The following is a 16,548-nucleotide window of genomic DNA, read 5'->3' on the forward strand; positions in this document are numbered from 1 at the left end:
ATGGCCAGCGGCAGAGATGCATAGGGCACGATATGAGGTAGGGGGATAGGCAAGAACTTCCACTCTTCCAGAACTTTGACGTGTTCACCAATCCAGAAACTCTCCAAGCTCCATCATTTAGCTTTCATTGTATAGGCACGATTGATTAAATCATTGGCCATTAGCAATTGAACTCAATCTCTAGCCCTTCTCTGCTCCCTGGAGAGATCAGGGGTGGGGTGGAGCCAAAAATCCCAACTCTTTCAGGAGGGTTTGGGCTTTCTGGTGACTGGCCTCCCTCGGGAAGCTCTTTAGGAGCCCCTCACCCAAGAGTCATCTCATTAGCATGCCAGAGATATTCATCACTCAAGAGATTCCAAGGTTTTTAAAAGCTCTGTGCCAGAAGCCAAGAGATTTAATATTTTTTAACATATCATCATCCCCTAGACCCTCTAAAAAGGAGCACAGCTCTGGCAATATACTTTGTAGCCCATTGAGACCCATTTGGGACTTCTGATCTCCAGACCAATTTGCATTGTTTTAAGTCACTAAATTTGTGATGATTTGTTAGAGCAGCAGTAAGAGACTAATACACCATTGTATAAACATTTGCAAGAGATTATCACACTCCTGTAGTGAGGCAGAGTTTCACATATTAAAAAGATAGGAAGAGCCTTGATGTTTTTGTTTAGTTTGTTTTTTAGTTGTATTTATAAGAGATTTTCACAGTAAAATTTTTCCTCTTGTATAACTGTTTATATAAAAGCAATGCAAAGTGACAGGATACTGACATTTGAAGGAAAATACACTATTTCCAGATCAGATATCAGCTGTCAACTTGGATAGAGTGTATTGTTTCTGATATTTTACAGCCCAGTTCACAAAAATTTTACATGCTTACAATTCAGTTCTGGTGTGAAAAATTTGTTGAAATATGTTGCATATGGAGTGCACAATAAGAACCTTTATAGACACAGCCTGAATAGATTATATTGGGTCTAAATGGGAATGAATACATGTAAATATGAAATAAAAATGAGAGATTGAAAAAATACTCATTGAAGCGAATAAATTGGTAAATAATTTACATCAATAAGTATTCTCAAACACACAAAATGAGTATTTTGATTGTGTATTTGCAATTGAGAATTCAGTGTACTCTCCGCAAGGGCTGAATTTATATAGTAGCCAGGAAATCAGGAAACAAAATGTTAATTAAGCCCTATTTCTGTTGATTGAATTAGAGCAGTGTAAATTACTATGAGAATGTACAAACTATATGAGAAAAATCCTCTCAATATTAATAAATATGTAGACACCAATTGTCATGTCTGTTAAAACTGATTTTTATTTATTTTTTAAAGATTTTATTTATTTATTCATAAAAGACACAGGGAGAGAGGCAGAGACATAAGCAGAGGGAGAAACAGGCAGGGAGCCTGATACAGGACTCAATCTCGGACCCGGGATCACACCCTAAACCAAAGGCAGAAGCTCAACCACTGAGCCACTCAGATGTTCCTGTTAAAATTTATTTTTAAAGTTCTTTTATATGACTTTCAGAGTGAAAACATATGCAAATGCAAAGTATCAGGTTATTGTTTGGATGAAGGAGACGTAAATGAATTAGTATGCTCTTTTCACTCTAAGGTAAATGGAGATATGGAGAACTTAGGTTCATACAGCAAGGTGTTAAATAGTGATTTTTAAAAAATCACATTAAGAAAAATTAAAGTTCTTAATCTGATCTAAACAACCATGGTTTTTGAAGGGGAATAAAATAATGAGGCTTAAATTATATCATTTTTCAAAGCAAACATGACAGTGAACCATCTCTTTTCTTATTAAGCAAAATTTATTATTTTTGTTTAACACTATTATTATTTATATTTATTTAAAACAATTTCTGAATTATTAAAAATATACAATTAACATGTTTTTAAAAATGCTTTAGGATTTATGTGGTTTTGCCTATATTACCTTACTTAATCTTCATGGTTATTATTTAAGATTAAGGGGAATAGTTTTTCTCTGTAATTTTTTTTCAAACTGGGAAATAAATGTTTGAGCTCTGATTTATTCTTCTTAATTTCAAATTCAGACCCTTAGCTCAGTGCTGGGTATATCGAGAATACCCAATAAATGGTTTTCTACCCTATCTTTGCTGTGCAATTTCTGTTTTTTTTTTTTAATAATAAATCAAAATAATGTCACCAATTATCTAATTAACAGATTCAAATTATGTTGAAACCTAACTCCAAGCTAGGCAATATTAGTCACGAACAGTTCCATATCTTCTTTGATAAAGGCTTAGTGGGGCCTTAGTATGTGGTTGGCATTTGGTGCCTTATACACATGGCCCCCGTGTCAGTGTGAAGGGGAGCGTGGTTTGGTGAGCAACGTCAACCGGGAAGAGCTGCCTTCTTGTAACTCATCCTCCCAGAAAGGGTGCCATCTTGTATTTATAGAAGATATAAAGGAGTCATATGTGCACTGTTTTAAAACAACAAAAATCTCTTGTTAATTTTTTTTACCTTATTAACCCAAAATCATAGTTACTAGATTTATCTGTTGTCTCTGCTAGAAACATGGGAACTGTATAGTTTCATATCTATGTCATTAAAATTATTTTCTTTCAGACATGCAGATATTTATCATGTTTTCTGAAATACTCCAAAATGATTGCCTCAGAAAGCTCCTTTGTAAATAATTTGGCACAGAGATTACATGTTTTCCCACAACATTATAGGAAAATGAGGCCAAAAGGAGAGTCAAAATGGACAGACACCCCATCATATGGTATCTGCCTTTCTGAGCATCTTAAAAGATAAATAAGCCCATAACCTGGCATTTGGAAGGTCAGATTTACAGAAGTTCACATAACCATATCAGCATCATGGATGGAAAGCTGGAGTTCTTTCTTTTTTTAAAAAAATATTTATTTATTCATGAGAGACAGAGAGACTGAGGCAGAGACACAGACAGAGGGAGAAGCAGGCTCCATGCAGGGAGCCCGATGTGGTGCTTGATCCTGGCACTCCAGGATCATGCCTTGGGCCAAAGGCAGGCACTAAACCGCTGAGCCACCCGGGGCTCCTCAAAGCTGGAGTTATTTAATTCTAAAGAGGGCTTGGTAACAAATGCTTGTCTCCACATTTGCTTACATGTCTCCAATCTCCCATTCTAGTGTCACCATTTAGGTTCAGGCCATTAGTATCATTGTAACATCCCCTAACTATCCCTATTGACTGATTCATTGATTGAATAAACATTTATATAATTCTTAATATGGACTTCACATTGTTCAAATTGTTTTATAAGTGCTGACTCATTTATTTAATCCTCTGAAAGGTGTGGTGTATACGATTATTATTCTCATTTTAGGATGAAGACACTGAACACAGAAAATAACTTTGCCAAGATACCACAGCTAGTAAAGTATCAGAATCATGCTTCAAACTGGCTGGTCTAACTCGAGTCTATTACTATTAGCCACTACTTGTATCACTTCCAGCCTTCCCTTCCCATCTCATCTCTTTCCCCTTTCCAATCCATTTTCTGTACTAGACCAGGTTAATCTCTATCAGAGATGTTTTGATCATGCATATGCTAAATACACCCTTGTATTTCTGCTTGTACCTGTACAAGTCACCAGAGGCTCAAGATACCGTCTGAGTCTTCCAGAACCTCACAGCTTAGCAGAGGAGACTGACATCTTGATGAATGGTAGCATGCATGTTACACATTTGATATGTCTGAATCCTATTACTCTATTTCCTTAGATTTTTGACTCATGGCATATACACTAAAGAATGGCAAGGGAAATGAAAAATGAGATACAATTTTATTAATCTGGGCAAGCACATCATAACCCCAAAGATGTAGGGATTTTTGTAAACTATGTTGCAGTAAGCAGCTGAGGCCTGAGGCACCTTCAACATAGATTTTGTCCATCACAGTACAAAGCATGCTTGGCAGACATATAACTGGCCCCAAGTGCCCATATCTTCAAAGACTACAGGTCTGCTTTATAGACATGAGGCAGGAAGAATGAGGATAAAGAGTTGACACACATCGTTTTCCAATGTGTCTACTGCTGAGAGGCAGTTGAGTGTCAGACTTTGACCAAGCTGGTCAGCCAGACCCTCTCCTTGGTAAAGGCCTAGAAACACTAGACCTGCCTTATTTATTCTGAATGTGTTAAAAGCAGTGGGTTTTTTTTTTTTTCCCTTTTGGGTATGGGAGGAGAGAGAATATGGGTTTTCTCCAGCAGCGGAGAGAGACGTACAATCCCAAAGGAGCACTGAGCGCAAAACCACCTGATTCTGACAGGGAAAATCATACACTTTGCCAAAAAAGCAGACTTTTAAGCTAAGACTTAATGTACATTTAATAAATAAGCATAAATGTTTACCAAGAAGACTAGAGAAGAGCAACATATTTAGGCGAATGAAAGGATGGGAACAAAGCTACAAGAGTGGAAAAGAATGTGGAGGGTCCAAGAAAATGTCATGGCCAAAGAGTGCTGTATTTTCAGTGTCACATCCCAGGAGATGAGACCAACTGAGAGGTGGGGGTCAGCACGTGAATGAGTTTGAAAGTGGATTAAGAGGCTGGACTAAATCCTAGAAGTTGTTTCAAAGTATGTACCATGAATTTCTGAAGTTCTGTGGAAGACTTTGAGGTTTTGCAAAAGTTTTATTCAAATACCATTTAAATTGCATTTTTAAAATGTGAGCAAAAATGATATATTCTAAAATTTAACGTCCTTGAGGATTATCAATATACTTACTACAACAAATTATCTCATTATGGAGTATACATTTGACTCTTTCTGTGCAATTTTATAACTTCTGGTGAAAATAATTGATTTGGAAGTTTGCAGAGTTGTCCTAAGCATGTAGACTTAAATAATATTGGGAAATGCTAAGGCATGTTAAAGCTAGTTTTAGAACTTCTGGTAAGATGTGTTTTTATTTTGTACAAGTTTTATATTTATAAATGCAAGCTTTTTATGTTTTGTGAGGCAAAATAATTATGCATTTCTACCTAAAACTAAAAAATGTAACATAATCAAGGAGCTATCTTTTATGTCAAGGAGAAATGACAAGTCAACTTTGCTGTCACCTGATCATTCAACTGGTGTTGGTCCTAGTGACGATACAAAATAAAATCAATTTGTTCTGCTTCTACACAAAATCAATTACAGTAAAAAATACTATGATCCTACTCATTTGGTCCCGGGGTTTATCTTTACTTGCACTAAAATATCCCCCACACTCCCCATGTTTTATGTAGTGAATTTACCAAAAGAGTTTCTAGGATTCTTATAAGTAATAATATCATTCTGTAATGCAATGTAGTGTGCATGAAAATAAAGCTTTAAACTACTGTCAGCAAAATAATATAACAATACTATTTCTAAAAATATGACGTAAGCTTAAATTTGATCATATTCAAATACCTTAATGTATCACATGTGTTGGAAAAGCTATATTATCAGGATGGAGCTTATTAAACTTTCTGTTACTGACATTGCACAAATGTCATATGAGTCAGCTACTAGAAAATGCAATCTGCTAATTCAATCAAGACAAAAATATTTATTGTTCTTGGTTTCCATGATATTTTTATATGGACTTATTATTTTGTGGGATGCTTGACACATTCAACTGTAGAAAAAAAATCCATAATGTGGGACAATACTTGGAATTCTTCAGATCTAGCCTATTGAAGATTAATGATGTTTTCATAGTTTAAGTGTCTTAATTTCCATAAATGAAATGCCATATAATAATATTTTATTATAAAGAAAATATGTTTTAAATATGTAATTGCAATCAAATAATATAGAGCAACTGTTAACCTCCAAAATTTATAAGTGACCAAACTAGTTAGAACTCATGAATCACCAAGTATCTTAGTTAGCTCATGCTACTGTAACAAAATGCCATAGACTGGGGGGCTTAAATGAGAGACATTTATTTCTCACAGTTCTGGAGGCTGGAAAATCCAAGATCAAGGTGTCAGCAGATTCACTTTCAGGATTGCAGATGACCACCTTCTCACTATGTGCTCTGTGGCCTTTCTTCATGCATGCTTATGGAGGGAGACAGAGATCTCTCTCTCATTTCCTGTTCCTATAAGGGGACGGATTCCATCATGAGGGTCTCACACTTATATTCTAAACCTGTATCTCCCAAAGCTCCACCTCCAAATACTGTCACACTAGAGCTTTGACATATGAATTTTGCAAAGACACATTCAGTCCTTAACACCAAAAAGCCACCCAGGGATCCATATGGTCATCTCCAATACAACTCACTGCTCAGTCCATAGGACAGGTGATACAATGAGAAAGCTTAAGAATGGAAAAACTGTTTCCTAAATGTGGCCAAGTGGTTGTTTTACTTTTAATAGGTAATAATAATAATTACAATGTTATCTTTCAACTAGCACTGTCAATGACACATAAACTGTCCATTCCGTTAAGCCATGGTGTTTAAATCATAGATCTTCCAATTATTTGTGGTAATTATGTTAATTTATAGGATTTCTATCACTCTATTATTGGTAGTCTTGAGTTAAAGTGCTGATACTAATATTTCAAAGGAAACCAAAGCTAATCACCTTTTATTTTCTAAAACCAAATACGTAGAGCAGAATATTTAGCTATAACATCCTAACAATAAAATTTTTCTAAAGGGATTTTTAAAAGGCCTTCTAAAAATGCAATCATGACTGAAAAATGATTTTCTAGGATTATGAGTTAAAACTTTAGAAATTGCTACATAGGTGTACTTGGATTAAACAAATAAATGAATGGATGATATATGGTAGGAGCCAGATTTTTCATTGTTGGAGGAGGAATTTACAGAAAGGCAAGAAAGAAATGTAAGAGTGACCATGTCATACTGCATTAGAATCATAGAAATTAGGGTCAAGTTTATTTCAGATGCAAATAGATGGATACAGAAAAAAGGAGAGATATTTGTATATATTTCATAGCTCTGTTCACTAAAAGGGCCTTGAAGCAATCACAGTCCTATAGTGTTGCTCACCCAGTGCCCAGATCTTGATTTCTAATACTCTTTTCATTTTTTAAAAGATTTTATTTATTCATGAAACACAGAGAGAGAGACAGAGACATGGGAGAGGGAGAAGTAAGCTCCTCAAGGGGAGGCCCATGTGGGACTGAATCCCAGCACCCTGGGATCATGCCCTGAGCCAAAGGCAGACGCTCAACCACTGAGCCACTCAGGCATCCCTTAAACTATCTTCAAATAAAGGAACCAGGACTCTCTAGAAAAATGATTCTAGCATTGGGGCAGCAGATATACAAGATGAACCTAGAGCTCTTGATGTGTCAGAAAGTAAGGAAGTTCTAAACAAAACAAAACAGAATAAGATAAGAAACCAAAAACTGGGGCATGTAGAGGGAACACAGGGCCAATCTAAAGTGCCAACAATGGCTAAATTTGACTTTTCAAACAGAAGAGGTTCACCAAGTGCCAGTTAAAGTTATGAGAAAAAGACAGGCATAGGCTGAGGCATAAGCCAGCAGAGTGCTGAACTCCAAAAACAAACAAATCATGTTAAATTTCTTGAGAGGTGAAGACTAACACAGGAAAAGAATAGCTTGTCATCAGATTTCTCCTTTGCAACACTGGAAATTGGAAGATGAGGTTTGAGGAAAGGGAGAGTGTCCTTGAAATATTATGCTTGGCCAAGCATTTATAAGTAAGGAAGGAAGAAGTAAGACTACATTTGGATATTTCAAATTCCTGAGGCATATCACTCATCACAATTATTTTGTTTTGTTCCTCCCCAGGGGAACAGGAAGAGGGCCTGGGGGGAAAATGAAAAATATTACACACATAATTTAAAAAAAAAAAAAACTCAAAAGGTAATAATTGTATCTATAAAAGAAGAGTGGGTAAAAAGTCTCTGTGAAACTTAAAATTAAATTTTGATAATGTGTTTGCAAATTATAAAAGTGTTTGCTAAAACTAAAGTTTAAAATTATCTCAGAGATTCAGTTGAGATAGAACTCCCACCAAAATGCAGAAGTGTGAGCAATTGAAGAATCAACAAAATTAGCTAATCTTCCTTTCAAGTTTTCAGATCAGTTAAATTATTTAAACCTCAAGATTATAAACTGCTATGGAAAAAGACCTATTATCATTCATGACTGCTTATCTTTGTGATTCGGTATCTTTTCTATTTTGTACAACCAAAAGTCTGAAATAACTTGTTTCCATGCTGAATACCAGACTTCACTATCATTCCTAGCTGTCTATTTAATATTATCAAATATATATTAACATTGCTAATATTCTTTAATAATTTCCCTGGGGGCACCTGGGTGGCTCAGTTGGTTGGGGGTCTGCCTTTGCTTCAGGTCATGATCCCAGGGTCCTGGGATGGAGCTTCACTTTGGGCTCTCTGCTCAGCGGGGAGTCTGTTTCTTCCTCTCCCTGTGCCTGCTGCTACTCTGCTTGTGCGTTCTCTCTCTCTCTCAAATAAATAAATACATACATATATACATACATACATAAAATCTTAAAAAAAAAGTACCCTGTTTTTGTGTTCTTGCTCATAATATAGTCTATATTCCAAAGTTGAATTTGTAAGCTCTGTACAACTAAAACTGTGCCTTTTTACTCATTTTACATGTAGGTATCTTTCTCTCTCTCTCTCTCTCTCTCTCTCTCTCTCTTTTTTGGTTTTCTATTAAGAAATGTTGGAAAACTGTGGCTATAGACAGACTTTGAGTAGGAAAGTCACATGAACAGAACTATGGTTTAGAAAAAAAAATAATTCTGGTGGCAGTGTGATGAATGGCTGGAAGAGAAGAGAAAATACATGGATATAGTAGAAGACCTGTAATATCCTGTTAAGTATTTTGATTATCAGAGCTACAATTTGTTACACACTTGCTGCATGCCTGGGATTGTGTGGAGTCCTTGAGGCACACTATCTCTCTTCTATCATTCTCACAACCAGCCAGGCAGGTGTTATCACTCTCTTGTTAGTGGCCGGCAGTGGGTAGAGACTTGTTCAATCCAGGCTCTTCATATGCCATGTACATAATTGTTTTCTAGCGACTACATAGTACTGTGTGTGACTTAAAATGAATAGATAATTCTTTCAGATGTGTTATTTACTGCTCTTGAAGCCACCCTAAACTAACACTTAATTCCAGGGAGCAGTGTGTAATTAATGTGTATTTGGGGATAGCTAAAAGAATAAACAAAGATAATCAAATCTCCCCAAAGATGTGTTATTGGTGTTATTTCACAAAATAAATATTTCAAACAATAAATATTAACTAACCCATATGCTTTTCTAACATCCTTTTTGCTTTTTGTTGTTTCTGTTTGAAATTTGAGTCAAATTATGTTGCAAAGCCCACAATTCAGAAGACTGCGGAGGAATCGTCCTTCTCCATATATTCATAGAGTAGTACTTTCTTCTTAGGAAACTGAAACTTCAAACACAGGTTTTGGATTGAAAATTTATCTTAGTTTTTTTTGAAGATAGTAAAATGAAAAAAAAAAAAAAAACCACCCCACACATTTGAATGCAGGAAGCCTTTAAGCATCTCCTCTGCCCTCCCCTCCCCCCATTCTTCCTGTGAAGCATCAGAATAAACATCCCTCGTTTGAACTAAATCACCCACTGTGCGTAGCTGATATCATAAGCACAGACACATATACCTCATAACCAGAGCTCTCACACCTTATCAGAACATTCTCATCTGAAATGTGAGGATGTTGGGACCCACGCTTTTTGAATGTGGTCATATCAATTAGGGGTAAGGAGAAGAAGTTCAGGGTGGGGAGAGGGGGGTGGTTATCCCGGTTTGTTTAGGCTTCACTTAGCTTAGATCTATTAAGGTCTAATTCATTATGTGTGTTACCTGATTGTGAGCAAAGCAGCTGAATGTTGTATTTCTTTGTGATGCTGACATTTCCTTCACACAAGTTAAAATTAAACCTTTTATTAGTTCAGGGAAGGCTGAGGCAGGAAACAATAGAAACTCAGGGAGAGTAATTATTTCTGTTCATTGTGTAGGATGTTTGAGCTTTTGATTAGTTGCACTATACAGTACTTAACAGCTAACCAATCTTACCATGATTAACAATACATGAGAAGTTTTTATCGTAACATTGCGCTGCACCCCTGAAATGTTGGTTTTCTATGTTTCTTGGGGACTTCAATCTTGTTTTAAAAATACCTCTCATTTTCTGGGGTGTTTGAAAACCACCATACTATCAACAGCATAGAGTAGAAAGCAGCAGGCATGGCAAGAGGGGATCACTATAAAATGGATGCAAAAAGCTGTGGGTTGTACACCATTAAGCGTTCTCAGTGTGTTTCTAATGAGCTTATGATGGCCTCACCGAATTACTGTTTCTACTCCAGCCCAGTAAATTACAGTATGCCCAAATTAAATCAGTGGGACTCAATAGAAGCCAGTCTTCATCAGGGCCTACATTTGTAAGAATTAAAAAATCATACTTAATCATATTCAATCATGTCCATTGTCTCCAAAGTATTAGGCTCAATTTCTTCCCCCAAATATTTGTGTCTAGAGTTGCTATATGCCCAAGGAGCAATTTTATTTCTTTCCCTATTTTATACAAGTGCAATTCTTATTCCATGTCTGGTCATTCCAAACCACTTGCAGTGTGAATGCTAAAGATGAATTCCAATTCAATAATCACTATTAAGTAGTAAGATTATCATGATCACATCTGTATACATTAGTTACTAAATATGTGTGGCTTTCTCTTTGATTTCAAAGTGTTCTAAAAGCTGGGATTTGGTAAATTATATACTATTAGTTAGCAATAACTTCTGTCATTTGGGCTAAAAATGTTTTTTAAAAGCCTTGAGGAGAGACTGCAACATGTGTCATCTGCTGTGTGAATGAATGGCAATGTTGTATAGATAAAATAAGCCATGCTGCATAGATCAGCTTTCTAGAATAAAAAATAAAATGCTACCAAGATTTGAACTGGGAGAAATAAAATTTACAGAAAATAGGATAATCATTGCTTTTTTATCATTTCATGTAACCATTATGTCAGGTAATTTATACTTACAATGCTGCTTGTCTAAGGGTTAAGAAACATTGCATGAGCCCTTGAGAGGTATGTGTATTTTGCTGTTGTTGGGTAGAATATTCTGTATATACCTGTCGGGTCCATTTGGTTTATAGTGTTGCTCAAATTCACTTGTTCCTTCTCGATTCTCTATTTGAATGATGTATTCATGGTTGAGGGTGAAGTATTGAAGTCCCCAACCATTGTATTATTGTTTATTGGCTCCGTTAGTTTTTGCTTTCAATTTAAGTGTTCCAATATTGGGCACATAAATATTTACAATTGTTATGTCTTCGTGATATATTCATTTCAAGCTATACCATCAAGCTACAGTCATCAAAACAGGATGATATTGTCATTTTAAAAAAGAGAGAAATAGACTGATGGAGTAGAATTGAGAGCCCAGAAATAAACCCAAGCATAAATGTTCAACTAATATTTGACAAGGGAGCCAAGAATACTCGATGGAGAAGAAACAATCTTTTCAGTAAATGGTGCTGGGATAATTGGAGATTCTGATGTAAAAGAAGTGAAACTGAATCCAGATTTTTCATCACTCACAAAAACTTACTCAAATGGATTAAAGGCTTGAATATGAGACCTGAAACCATGAAAAGAAAACATAGGAATAAAGTTCCTTGACATGGGTCTTGGTAATACATTTTTAGATGCCATAACTACAGTACAAGCAACAAAATAAAAAATAAATGAGTGGGACTACATCAAACTAAAAAACTCCTGCATAGCAAAAGAAATTTCCACAAAGTGATAAGACAACCAACGGGATAGTAAAAAATTTGCAAAACATATATATGATAAGGGGTTAATATCCAAAATACATACAGAACTCATACACCTCAATAGCAAAAAATAAACAACCCAATTGAAAAATGGGCAAAGGACTTTCAACCGACATTTCTCAAAAAAAAAAAAAAAAAAAAAAAAAGTACAAAGGCCAACAGGTACATGAAAATAATGCTCAACATCACTAGTCATCAGGGAAACGTAATTTTTTTTTCTTTCCAAAGCATTTTTACCGACATTGTCATATATTTTATTTTTATTTACATTATCAATCAGAACATATAGTTCTTATTTCTACATAAACACTTGACTTTCTAATAAAAAATAATATCTTTTTACATTACTTCCTTAAGTTTTTTTTTAAATTTTTTTTATTGAAGTTCAATTTGCCAACATATAGCATAACACCCAGTGCTCATCCTGCCAAGTGCAAGGGAAACATAAATTAAAACCACAGGCAGCCCGAGTGGCTCAGCGGTGTAGTGCCATCTTCAGCCCAGAGCATGATCCTGGAGACCCTGGATCGAGTCCCATGTCGGGCTTCCTGCTTGGAGCCTGCTTCTCCCTCTGCCTGTGTCTCTGCCTTTCTCTCTCTGTCTCATGAATAAATAAACAAAATCTTTAAAAAAAAAAACCCACAATAAGACATCACTTCATCCCTGTTAGAATGGCCATCAACAAAAAGACAAGAGATAACAAATGCTGGTATGGATATGGAGAAAAGGGAACCCTTACATGCTGTTAGTGTACAAGGAATATAAACTGGTGCAGTCCCTGTGGAAAACAGTATGAGGGTTCTTGAAGAAAATAAATATAGAACTACCCTACAATCAGCAATTCCATTTTTGGGAATATTATCCAAAGGCAATGAAAAAAATTAACTGTAAAAAATGTCTGCACCTCCATGTTCACAGCAACATTATTCATAATAGCTAAGACATGGAAACAACCTACATGTCCACTGATGGATGAATGGGTGAAGTTATGGTGTATATATATATAAATATAAATATTTATACACACAGTGGAATACTGTTCAGCTACAAAAAATGAGGAAAAATTGCCATTTGCAACAACATGAATAGAACTTGAAGACGTCATGCTAAGTGAGATGAGTCAGTCAGAAAAGACAAATACTGTATGATTTCCATTTTATGTGGAATCTAGAAACAAAACAAAAATCCCAAAGTCATGGAAAAAGAGCTCAAACTTGTGGTTACTAGAGGCAGAGGATGGGAGAGGGGAAATGGGAGGAGAGTGATCAAAAGGTACACATTTCCAGTTACAGAAATAAGAACTAGAGGGGCACCTGGGTGGCTCAGTCATTTAAGCTTCTGCCTCTGACTCAGGTCATAATCCTGGGGTCCCGGGATCAAGCCCAGAGCAGGGCTCCCTTTCAGCAGAGAGTCTTTTGCTTCTCCCTCTCCCCCTGCTCCTCCTTCTGTTCGTGCTCTCCCTCTCTCTCTCCCCCCCTTCAAATAAATAAATAAAATTTTTAAAAAGAAAGACTAGGGATATAATGTAAACCATGATGACTAGAGGTAACAGGGCTGTTTGATATAAAGGAATATTGTTAAGAAAGTAAATCCTAAAAGCGCTCATCACAAGGAGAAAATGTTTTTCCTTTTTCCTTTTTATTTTTATTGTATCTACACGAGAAGATGAATGTTAGCCAAACGTATTGTGGTAATCATTTCACAACATATGTAAATCAAACCATCATGCTGTATGCCTTCAACTTATACAGTGATGTATGTCAATTGTTTCTCAATAAAACAAAAGCAAAAAAAAAAAAAAAAAAAACCACAGAGGTTTTCCCATTGCATTACAGATAAAAGGCTAAGCCAGAATTAATACCCAGGGGGGAAAAATCACAAACATTAAACAATTCATTTTCACTGTCTTTCTTTTATAATTCTCATTGGTTTGGGTTACACAGGGAGAAAAAAAATGCCCCAAAGAGTATTTAAAAGGAATTGCCTCCCAGTTTCCATTCTCTACAACCAGACAGCAGAATCCCCATTAATGTATTAATTGGTTATCAAATTACTGGTGGAGGGTCAAATTAGGCTATTTAATTTATAGTAGGAAATAAAATTCCTCTCTCCTTTCCCACAGAATCCAGCCATCATCCTGCCCAGTCTCTCCCCATCTGGCTCAAACCACTCTCTGCTTTTCACAGAGAGCAGCTTAACAGCTTAACAACAGGACTTTATACAGTTATAAATAAATAATCCAGGTTCTCATTCCTAAAATGGAACGCAGAGCACAGAGCTGGTTTAGAAGTTGGCATCGTGCGTCCTGCGTATGTGAAGCATCAGCACTGATTAGCACGGACAGGAGATCGGAAAACCATGAAGCACTTTTGAAACCTTGATAGGAAGTGACTCTCTCTGGATGCAGATTTATTGATACTGACAACATTGTTTTTTTCTCAATTTTTTAAAAAAGTGAAAGTACCTTCACATGGAAAAATACAGAAACCAAATGAATAATGAAAAAACAACAGCTCAGTAGAACTAAATGTCCCAGCGCCTGAAAGAACATGTGTGTGTGGTTGCAGGGTGGGGAGAGAGAAAAAGGAAGAGAAAAAAAAAAAAAGAAGAGGGGAGTAGGGGGGAAGGAAGGAAAGGTTAAATACAAAATGCTTTCAGCAGAGCTTTAAAAAAATAAATATCCTATACAATTTTCAAGTGTTTGCAGAATCCTGGTCCTTGGTCTCATCTATTTCTTTAAAATGTAGGCCTATGCTATTGAGCAATATTAGCCTGAAACCTGGGATCTTGAGAAACACCATTTCACAGTGACTTTATATATTCATACTGGCTAAGGAAACAGATTGATGTAAAAGTGAATCCCCTCCAAAAAAGAAAGATAGATAGTAAAAAAAGAAAAGAAAAAAATAGCCTAAAACACATAGCTATCTCCTCAAATGTCAGTCTCTTGAATTGTTTTTGTTTTTGTTGTTGTTAAGAAAAATGAGAGAGCTTTTACCAAGTCTTCCCAAATTTATTTGTGGTTAAGTAAAAAATTGAGTCACTGAATGGCTGAATTACAAGAAAATCCCAGGACTGTAATTCAATCTTCCTCAATATCATCAAACACTCTCTTTACTGACACCACAGGGGAGAGAACTCAAAATCACACTCAACATTGGAAGTGATGATATTTAGTACAGGGCAGGGAGGCTGTCCTGTCTCATTCCAAGGCTCTGTTGCCAGAGAAAGATTCTCACCTTTGGGTGCAAGATGGTAAGGGGTCTCACAAGCCTGAGAGTGTGCTCTTTCTGGACTCTACTTCAGACTCCTTAAATAGGCTTTCTGTGCCAGATAAGGTTTTCTTTCATTCTTTATGACTGCTTTGTCTCAGTAAACACACTCAGAACAAGCAGACCCTCAAATACATCCTTCCCTAGGGATAAAACTCCCAAGTTAACCCCATCCTAATCAATGCAGTACACAGCATAGACCATTTAAGGAGCTAAACACAGTCTTGGAATCACCATGTTTAATGCGACATCTGAAACCGATCAGGGGAGGGTGGAGGGCCATTCAGTTACTGCAGAAAGGATGACATTGCTGGTTGGAGTCTTTGACCCAAGAATGGCCATGGCCATCTGCATACTACAAATCTTAAGGACAAATAAACAGATAAAAAAATATATGGACATGAAAAACAATAGAAGTATGCCATTTCCTAGTCTTCTCCCCCAGCATATGGGAAATTTCCTTTGAAATTTCTTATGGGTGCAGATTGAGTTCCCAGAGCATGGTGGGTACACAATCACTATTGATGGTCATTTCCATGGCTTATCATGGAATGTGAGGTTGCCATGGGAGGGAATATACCATTTAAAAAAGCTTCAAGGGATCCCTGGGTGGCGCAGCGGTTTGGCGCCTGCCTTTGGCCCAGGGCGCGATCCTGGAGACCCGGGATCGAATCCCACATCGGGCTCCCGGTGCATGGAGCCTGCTTCTCCCTCTGCCTATGTCTCTGCCTCTCTCTCTCTCTCTCTGTGACTATCATAAGTAAATAAAGAAAAAATATTTAAAAAAATAAAAAAAAAATAAAAATAAAAAAGCTTCAAGTGATCAGAAGTAGTATTCTTCAGGATGTCAGCAAAATATTGAAATGGTGAGAGAATAGCATTATAGAAGACAGGCAGTATTTTCTAAAAAATGAAATCTCAATGCAATGAAAATGGCTTAGCAGGTGCTGCCAAAGCAACACATTAAGAAGTGATATGAGATGTTTGAAGGTATAACACTTGTTAAATTTTTTATATCTCTTATAAAATTTGAGGGAGTTATTGGTCTTGAAGGGGTCCCTGGGCAAGGAGAGAGAATGTAGTTTAATTCAGTGTCCAGAATATCTGGGAAACTGCTTTCCATTCTTGAAAGAATAAACAAGCTGGTTGACATATAAGCCAGGGGACTCTGGTGGCCTGCTCTCCTCATTCATAGCATCTTGACCAGATCCTGAGCTCACTGCCAAGGCCAATATTGTTCTTGTTAGAACCTGAACATTCTAAGATTCTAAGAACCAGCTCTTGGGTTCTGCAATACTTGATTCTGTTTAACCTCTTTGATACAAATAGAAAGCATTCACAGGCTTGCTGGGGACAGCAGCTTGGAGGACACAGAGAGACTTTGGC

Source organism: Canis lupus, chromosome 28, assembly GCF_048164855.1.
Source record: "Canis lupus baileyi chromosome 28, mCanLup2.hap1, whole genome shotgun sequence".
NCBI lineage: Eukaryota > Metazoa > Chordata > Mammalia > Carnivora > Canidae > Canis > Canis lupus.